This window comes from Pungitius pungitius, chromosome 14, assembly GCF_949316345.1.
Source record: "Pungitius pungitius chromosome 14, fPunPun2.1, whole genome shotgun sequence".
NCBI classification, from domain to species: Eukaryota; Metazoa; Chordata; class Actinopteri; order Perciformes; family Gasterosteidae; genus Pungitius; species Pungitius pungitius.
In genome coordinates this window covers 16,449,786-16,458,121 of record NC_084913.1, presented here as the reverse complement: position 1 = coordinate 16,458,121, position 8,336 = coordinate 16,449,786, and positions in this window count along the sequence as shown.

Here is an 8,336-nt window from a genome sequence, read left to right as displayed (position 1 = left end):
AGATTTGCAAGGTCAAACAAACAACCAATCCAGCAAATCAAACCAAAATACCAAATCAGAGTAAAAGTCTCTGTGTGCAAGAACATGCATGTGTATGTGTGTGTGTTTAGATGCATGTGTGGCAAAAATGGTGGATGTGGGTCCACAACACAAATGCGTTACATGCAGACACATCAATGATGTTGTAAAACACAACCATTGGCCATCTCCTGGTCATTCGCTGGCAAGTGTAGGTGGCAGTCAGCTTGTCCAGGTTGTCCACTCCTCCTTTGTTTTTGTTATAGTCGAGGATGATTGTGGGCTTTTTGTCACTTCCTGATGACACAGCTGCGTCTTTGTGAATCGTCGACATAAGTATCACATTCCGTTTTCTTTTTGGACAATATGAGACAACAGTGGTGGTGTCTGTAAAAGCAAACTTTGAGGAAAGTGGAGCCCTGTCCTTCACCTGCAAGATTTCAGCAGGTAGCTCAGGTTTATTTTTCTTCACTGTGCCCACCATGGTAAGTTTCCTCCTGAGAAGTTCTTGTCCAATGTCATAGCTGGTAAAAAAATTGTCACAAGTGATATTGTGACCCTGCAGTCCAGCAGTCAAATCGAGGACTACACGTTTTCCTTGGTTCTTCTCGGGGATGCCACTCGCAGATTCCAGGCATAGCTGGTTTTTGCATCGCAGGCTGCCCAGATTTTTATGCCGTACTTCCCTGGCTTACTGGGTATGTATAGCCGGAAGGGGCATTTTCCTCGGAAAGGGACAAGACGTTCATCCACTGTCACCTCTGCCCTTGGGTTGAACATCAGTGGAAGGAGCTGCGTCCATCTCTCCCAGACATCCCTGATGGGGGCAAGCTTGTCAGATCTTGCTCTGGTATCTCTGTTGTCAAATCTGAGGACTCTTGATATCATGCGAAAGGTCTGAAGTGACATTGTTGCGTGGAAAATATTTCTTCCTGTCGATGCGTCCCAAAGACTATCAGTGGCCTCATTGCAGGATCTGTACACTCCAGCAAGAAGAAGAACACCAATATAGGCATCCAGGTATTCCTCATCAATGTCTTTCCACATGTCGCCCTGGACTTTTTTTCCTTCCAGGTTTGTCATAGCAATGATGACTCTTTTTAGTGACAATGGCATAAATAGCTCAAAATGAGCATTCCCTAAAGCTCACATGATTGGGAGAGGAGCTGTCTGTCAGTGTTTTGGCTGACAGTTCACTTATGATTTAAGTTTTGGTTCTTATTATTGCTTTATAATCTGACTTTTATAACCGGGTCGAAACCGACCCGAACAACACAAAGGTCATAATTTCAACCAGAGCATTTTATAATTTAATGAAAACATTTTTTTTTGTTTTATTTTGTTGATATAGAGGTTCTTGACAAAGTCAAAAAGCCTTGACGCAATAAACTAATTTACGTGTTTTTTAATGCATTTAAAACTTGGAAACGGGTCGGTGCCGACCCGAACACCAGAGGAAGGTTAAATGGGGCTCATTGACCTGCAGTGCAATTCTGAACGCAAAGCCAAGTTCAGGGCGGTGAGTGGAAAAGCAGACAAGCTTAGACACATTTTGAAAGATTTGCCCCCCACCTTCCCTGAGCTTTCCAGAATGTTCAAGCAGTCCATGTGCATTTTTGGGTGCACTGTTAATAAAGATTGTGGAGATTGGATCAGTTGTTGGGGGGGGGGGGTTGAGAATACTCTTGAAACCTGTTTGGAAAACACTTGATGCGGCTCGGCCTGAATTATTTTGACATGAGTTAAGTTTGAAATGAAAAAACAGTATGATTATTACATTTGCTACAGAGTTTTATTTCCTGCGTGCCTCTCTCGGCTTCCACATAATTTTAATGCAAAATTGTTCATTCAAAATCAGCCAAGGCTAAAAGTTATCTCTAAAGTTAAAGCAGATTGTGCACTGTGTTTCACCTCATATCATCCAGCTGTATAGACATGTCCACTGTTTCCAGGTGAGTGGATAAAATAAACAGTTTATATGTTGGTGCATATTTGTGACTTCTGAGGCTTGAAGATTACAGAAGAAGGAACAAAAGTAAAGAGTTCCTTGCAGAAGGCTAAGTGCAGCATTGGCAGTTAAAACAGATTACAAAGTGGTTCAAGGACTGTGAGTCTCCTCGGCTGAAGGTCAGGGGTGTTGTATTGTGGACAAGTTCAAAAGGTGAGGCGAAGCATGAGGTAAAAGGTTCCCCCATTAGGGGTGATCAATGCGCCAGCATCAACACCTGAAGCATAGATTCATCAGTAGTGATGTTCAGATGATCCACCTTTTGCTGCTGCGAACCCTTCCAGCTTTCTACTGTAGACGAGTGTTTTATAATGTTGACACATCAGCCTGCTGCCACACAAACGCAGGCCTGATTGGGACCATGAGTGTTCCAGTGCTTTTCAAGCGCCTTGACAGACTTCAGGGTTAAGATGTTCTGAATTAGATTTGAATTACAACCACTAAATGCCCCTGTCAAAGCTAATTACGGCTGACACTGCCCATGTGCGTTGGGTTGAATCGCTCTTGTAGAGGCGCAGAGCTTAAACAAAGAAATACTCCGAAAGGCATTGCCCCCAGAAATTGTCACAGTGTAAAAGGGTAATAGGGAGGTTTTTCTCGGCTGAGAATGCTAATCCCAGTTCAGTCTCTGGGCCGAAGGATGGTAAATAACAGGCCTGGACAGAATTTCCTTTGAGGTGTTGTTATCGGTCGTCTCTGCTGACGTGACGACACAGACGGCAGTTTGCATCCAGCTCCATACATAACACCGGCTCAGGGGAAGGAGCTTCCAACATGCTAGGAGTTAAATCTCCCCCAGCGGCAGCAGATGTTTAAGCTCACTCTTCCTGACACACTAATTGGCCAGGGAGCCGAGGTATCCTTAAGCAACGGTCAATGTCGGCGAGGAAAAATGAAAGGCTGATGAAATGAATTAAAATTCTTGTGTGAAACGGTGAAAATAAACAGCACGCCTGAAATGGCACCAACGGCCCACAGAGAGGGACCCTGTGAGTTCTCAGGCGACCCGACTGCCGCTGCTGACATCGCCGGCGGGAGGTAGGGGGGGGGGGGGGGGGGCAGACGCTCTCTCTGCCACTTTGCTGACAGCTCAGGTGTGAAAGTTTCACCTTTGGAGAATCAAAGAGCGCCCCCTACCCCCCCCCCGACTCCCCTTCCAACCCAACTTCCTTCCTGTTGGACTAAACCGGCCAGGTCCAGCTTTCAGCAGGTGGTGTCAAGACACGCTGACTTTGCTCGACACAATTGACCTATCACCCAATAAAGTAACCTATTACACATGTACAGTACACTCGATTGATATGGTTCTGCCAGATAGATCTGGTATTACACACTGAATCCTTTCACTGCGTTTTCTGCTCCATTAACTGAACCGTGACTCTAGAGGTCCATCAAAATGTCCTCTGCATCCTAGCAGAGTTGCGACATTACATTTTTGTTTATAGAGCAGAATAAAAAAATGAAATCACCTCTATCTCTGCCAGCACACATTTCAGAATGTTTTTTTGAAACACAGTATTAATGCCTCTCACGTCACCTTTGTACAGGCTTATGATTGTTTTCTCTCAAATATCGTTCCGCAGGCCGGCTCGCTGTGTCCATGTTTACAATGCCTCTCAGGAGCCCTGATGTAATTGGACTCTAAAAAACAGGTCCAGCAACACCTCGTTACTCGCCGAGGTAGCCCTGCTGTTGCCTTTGCCCCCTCAACCTCCCGAGGTGCCCGTTTCGTGACGCAAACCGGACCCCATTTTTTGGGTGTTTTTTTTAGGGTGTTAACCTACCACCCCCCCCCCCACACACACACACACACACACACACACACACTCCCCTCCACAATGCGGCAGCCCGCCACTGACCTGTTCGGCTACCTCCCCTCCCTCCACACATCGGTGTGCATTACACACAGCAAAGTGCAAATTAGGTTACCGAGCATGGTCTCCAGCCAGGCTCGTGAAGCATGTTTAAGGAAAATAGTTACCGAGCTGTTATTACCTGGGGTGGGATTAGAGCAGGATTTGGCTGGCCATAAATATATCACAGCTTCATTAGAGGTGGATAGTGCTGGGGGGGGGGGTGGACGAGTGGGATCGGGGGATTTGAGAAGGCTGGCGTAGGGGTCTGTAAGTCCTGTGTTTAGGACGGGGTGTGAGGTCGGGGGACACGGACGAGGCTTAGCTAATTCTCTTATTCTCCTCTGAAGGGAGCAAAAAGCCTTTCTCTTTCTCAAAGCACTTCATTAAGGGCCTTCCGTCCCCGCAGAGGCCCCAGCCGGCCCAAAGTGGAGCCCTGATTTGGTCCGTTTAGGCATCATCATCGGCCAGAGGGGTCTCAGCTTACGCCGCCGGTGGAGAGTCACGGCCGGTCAAATTAGCTTTGAAGGAGTTTAGGGCTATGGCACAAAGAGCCAGTTGCGAGTTTAGAGGGATTACTTGGTCTGAAACAATTGAGCTCGATGGCCCGTAAATGGAGGGAAATGCAGAGAAGCAGATAGGCCATGTAGGGATTGTTGTGGTGGAAAAAACAAATAGACAAATATTTGTTTAGTCTATCCAACAACAAAACCATTTAAAGCTAAAGTGGCTACTTGCTTTATTTGAAGCATTCATTTATACGAACGCAACATCAGACACCTTAAAGTTCCTAATATTCAATTTTCTTTAGCAGAGTCATTTTGTATTATATGTTAAGGCAAATAAAAAGTTTACGTTTTAAGTTTAGTTTTTGGATTACATTTGTTGGTTCCAGACCTTTAAATCTTTCCATTTGGGAAGGATGAACCCTAAAATCTTTCTCTCACTACGCCAAATGTTGATGTCCATAGAAAAATGAAGCTGCATGATGGTAGCATCAGTAACACCTGAGGTTGATGTTTAATAGAAAGTCCAAGAGTCCATGCTGTACACTTCTCTTTAAAAAGAGCCCCCTGAATTCAAACATCATGTACGTTCACTTTTTTTCATTTTTAGCACTTTGCAGGCCAAAAAACTGAATTGGGATTCAGCCCAAACTGCTGCTTTGGCTTTAATAGCGTCCTGCCAACTGTACTCGTGTGTTTGTATGAATGTGTTGAAATGGCAGCAAGTCAGTTATCTAACATGTAAACCCCCTGACCCCCCAGTCCTCCCCCCTGGACCCAATTAACAAAGCAGGTCTGCCATTACTGCCTCTATACATATCTACATATCATGTAGAGGCTGATCATAACATTATTATTAATAATAAGGTGTTTCCTTAACAACAATGGCAATTTAGTTCTCATATGATACCTTTTCTTTAAAATGCATCTTTGTTATGAATAGGTGTGTATGTTAAATGGGACCACTGAGGTTTGACATTTGTCATTCTTGTGAAGTCCCACAATAATGATATTGATAACGTTGACCCTAAACCGGCCCGGCTGTAGTTGAAGATGCTGACTGCGTTCAACCTGTCAAAATGTTTAATATAATGTCTGTGTCCAATCACAACAACCTCTGCAGATGGATCAATCTTATCTGCACTGGACGTAACTTTGCTTTGTTGGTCCTGAACGGAGGTCGCAGGTGCCTCCATCCTCAGCCGAGTGGAACCGATGCATCAAGTGTCTTAAAACTGGCCTTCTGTCCTGACCATCAGGGGCAAACCAGTGTGGGACGTCACGATGAGTACACTTCTTATATACAGCCTATAAATCAGGTCACAAACTTACTTCAATGCCTTTCTCAGGATAGGTTGTCAATGCTATTTCACTTTGATTACAATTCTGACAAGTTCTTTGTTCTGTAAAGTTTGTTTATTATTTAGTGACATGGCCTGAACCTGAGGGACCATAAGGTCTTTATAACGTCTGTGTTCCCCCATCCCAGCGGCTAAAATAAAGATAATTTGTCCCAGAACGTGGAAATCTGTGGGATTACAGCCAAGTGGACAGTAGAAGAGTCATCAGTGAAAAATAAAACAAGAAAATAACAAAGAAATGTTAATAGTCAAACTAAAAATGGTATGAAATATATATCTAAAGGGCATTAAACTACAAGAGCGAATAATACAATGTTATTCACATTATACAGTGCAAATACGTATGAAATAGAAGTGCTGTTTTGCAAAGATCCGTTGTTGTTGCACCTGTATGAATGAGTGAGTAATGGATATCCTCCCGTGTGTGTAATGGGGGGGTCCACTGGGAACACTTTTGGTTGTGCCGTCTGACAGCAGCAGGAAGGGAAGAACCTGCGGTGTCTCTCCCTGACGAGATGCTGCTTCCCAAACGGACCTCCGCATGAAGGACCCATCGCAGGGATTCACTATTAATATTTGATGGAATGCAGTACGGCCCTGTCACGTCACACCTAGTCATTTAATCCATTGTTTATGTCAAAAGACATCATTTGCAATTCGCACATTTCCAAATAAAATGAATCCTTTTGTAAATACATGCATCGCTGGAACACAAAAGATACGTGACTGTCGTAACTCTGCTGCTCACATGTCTGTCCTAGAGCTTCATGGAAAGACACCACTGCAAATCAGCGCTAAAGCTGTATGGAGCCAATACAGAGGTATTTAGACACCCTAATAACACTGTAATATTATACTTAAGCTTCTTATTTTGCATCGGTCTCCCTCCTAAAAATGGGAATGGAGGGTATTGCACCCTGGCATTTGAGTCTGGCTCAGGAACAGACGCTCCAAATGGAACCCAGGTCCCATCTCTCAGCTCCAGTACGGCACCGGTTGTTAAGAAGGAAAATACATGAGACCAGAGACTTGGATATCAGATTATCATTAAGTAGCACCAGATCCGCTGGTATTTTGTCGGAGATTTTGGTATTAAATCTCTGCTTCAAAGTGACTAATTACACTAAATCCTGATTTTATGGTCACAGCTGTACCGTATTACCAATCACAACAGCTCAATGCAGACTGCTGCGGTTTCCCTGCGCTGGGAGATGCTGTGGCTTATCTAAGGCAGTGTCAATGTCACTGAGACTCAACGGAACCATCTGGACCGATACCAGCCCTCTCATCTTCATCCGCCTCCGTGGCCACCAAAGGCGTGACCCAGATTCCAGGGGTTTACCTTCAGATTTCAGATTTCAAGGTTAAAAAACTGCAGGGCTTCTCTATTCCCTTCATGGTAAATTTCTTGACTTGCTCACACTTAAAGTAACAAGTCACGCTGATCAACAAGTCAACGTAATATTCTACAGGGCTCAGTGTCCATGGGAGCTCAGCTGATGGGTGGACGGCCAAGGAGAGCTGAATTAAACAGCAAGTCAGATCTCTGCGTGTGGGATGTAGTTTAGGTCATTCTTGGTATCTCTGCAAATGGCAACCTAATATGACATTGGTGTTATATATATATATATACATGTAGGGCTGGGTTAACAAAAAACAACTGTCCGGGACAACAGAATGGAGAAAGGTCGCAAACGCTTTATTTATAACAAAAACCACAACTACTGAACAGAGTTTATACTGCTCCCTGTTATTTACAACAAATATATTAAATGCCAAGGAAGAGGCTGTTAAAAAGCACGTGATTTGTTTAAATTGTCTTGACAAACTAAGGGTTATTGTACTTTAGTTACATTTCAATTGAAAGTGCTCAAAACACAACTATGTTAAATATATATATAGTAGTTTTGGGAAACAATGCAATGAAACAATTCTTGTTATCTCAATCAATCAATTCAATCAATTCTTGATCTCCATTTGAGCTCTACCATGTTGAAAACTCAAGTTTCCATCTAATTTTGTGATATTTATGATGCATAGCAGTTTTTCTCTCTCTCTCTGTGAAGATCTTCCATTATCTTTTATTTATTCAATATTTGTAAATGTGTCAACTAATCCAAACAAGATCAACTTAAATACAATTCAAATGCCGGTGCTTTAAATGAATGAAATTGTTCTACACAATTCACTCCACTAAATAAAAATGACAAGCTGTCTCCTTTGAGCTTCTGTGAAACAATCATAGCATCTTCAAATGCAAATAGCCCGGCCGAGGCCCAAATGAAGTACATGAACGAGCGTGGTTCCAGTGCGTCCATTTGTCCCTGTCAGCGCGCACTCTTCCTGTTTCACTTAGTGCTTTTCCTCAAAGTCTGACACGGCGTTAATCAGGACTCAGAGAATGAAATCCTCCAAATGTCACTGGCAATCCATGTCTCCCGGTGCTTCAGCGTATACATGATCCTCGGACCGATGGGCGTCTGATCTAAACCGACATGCCGATTACTGTGGTCCAACGCTGAAAGCTCACAACAATCAACCAACTGAGATTGTCCTCATTGATGCATGGCTGCTGCTAGAGCAGAAACAA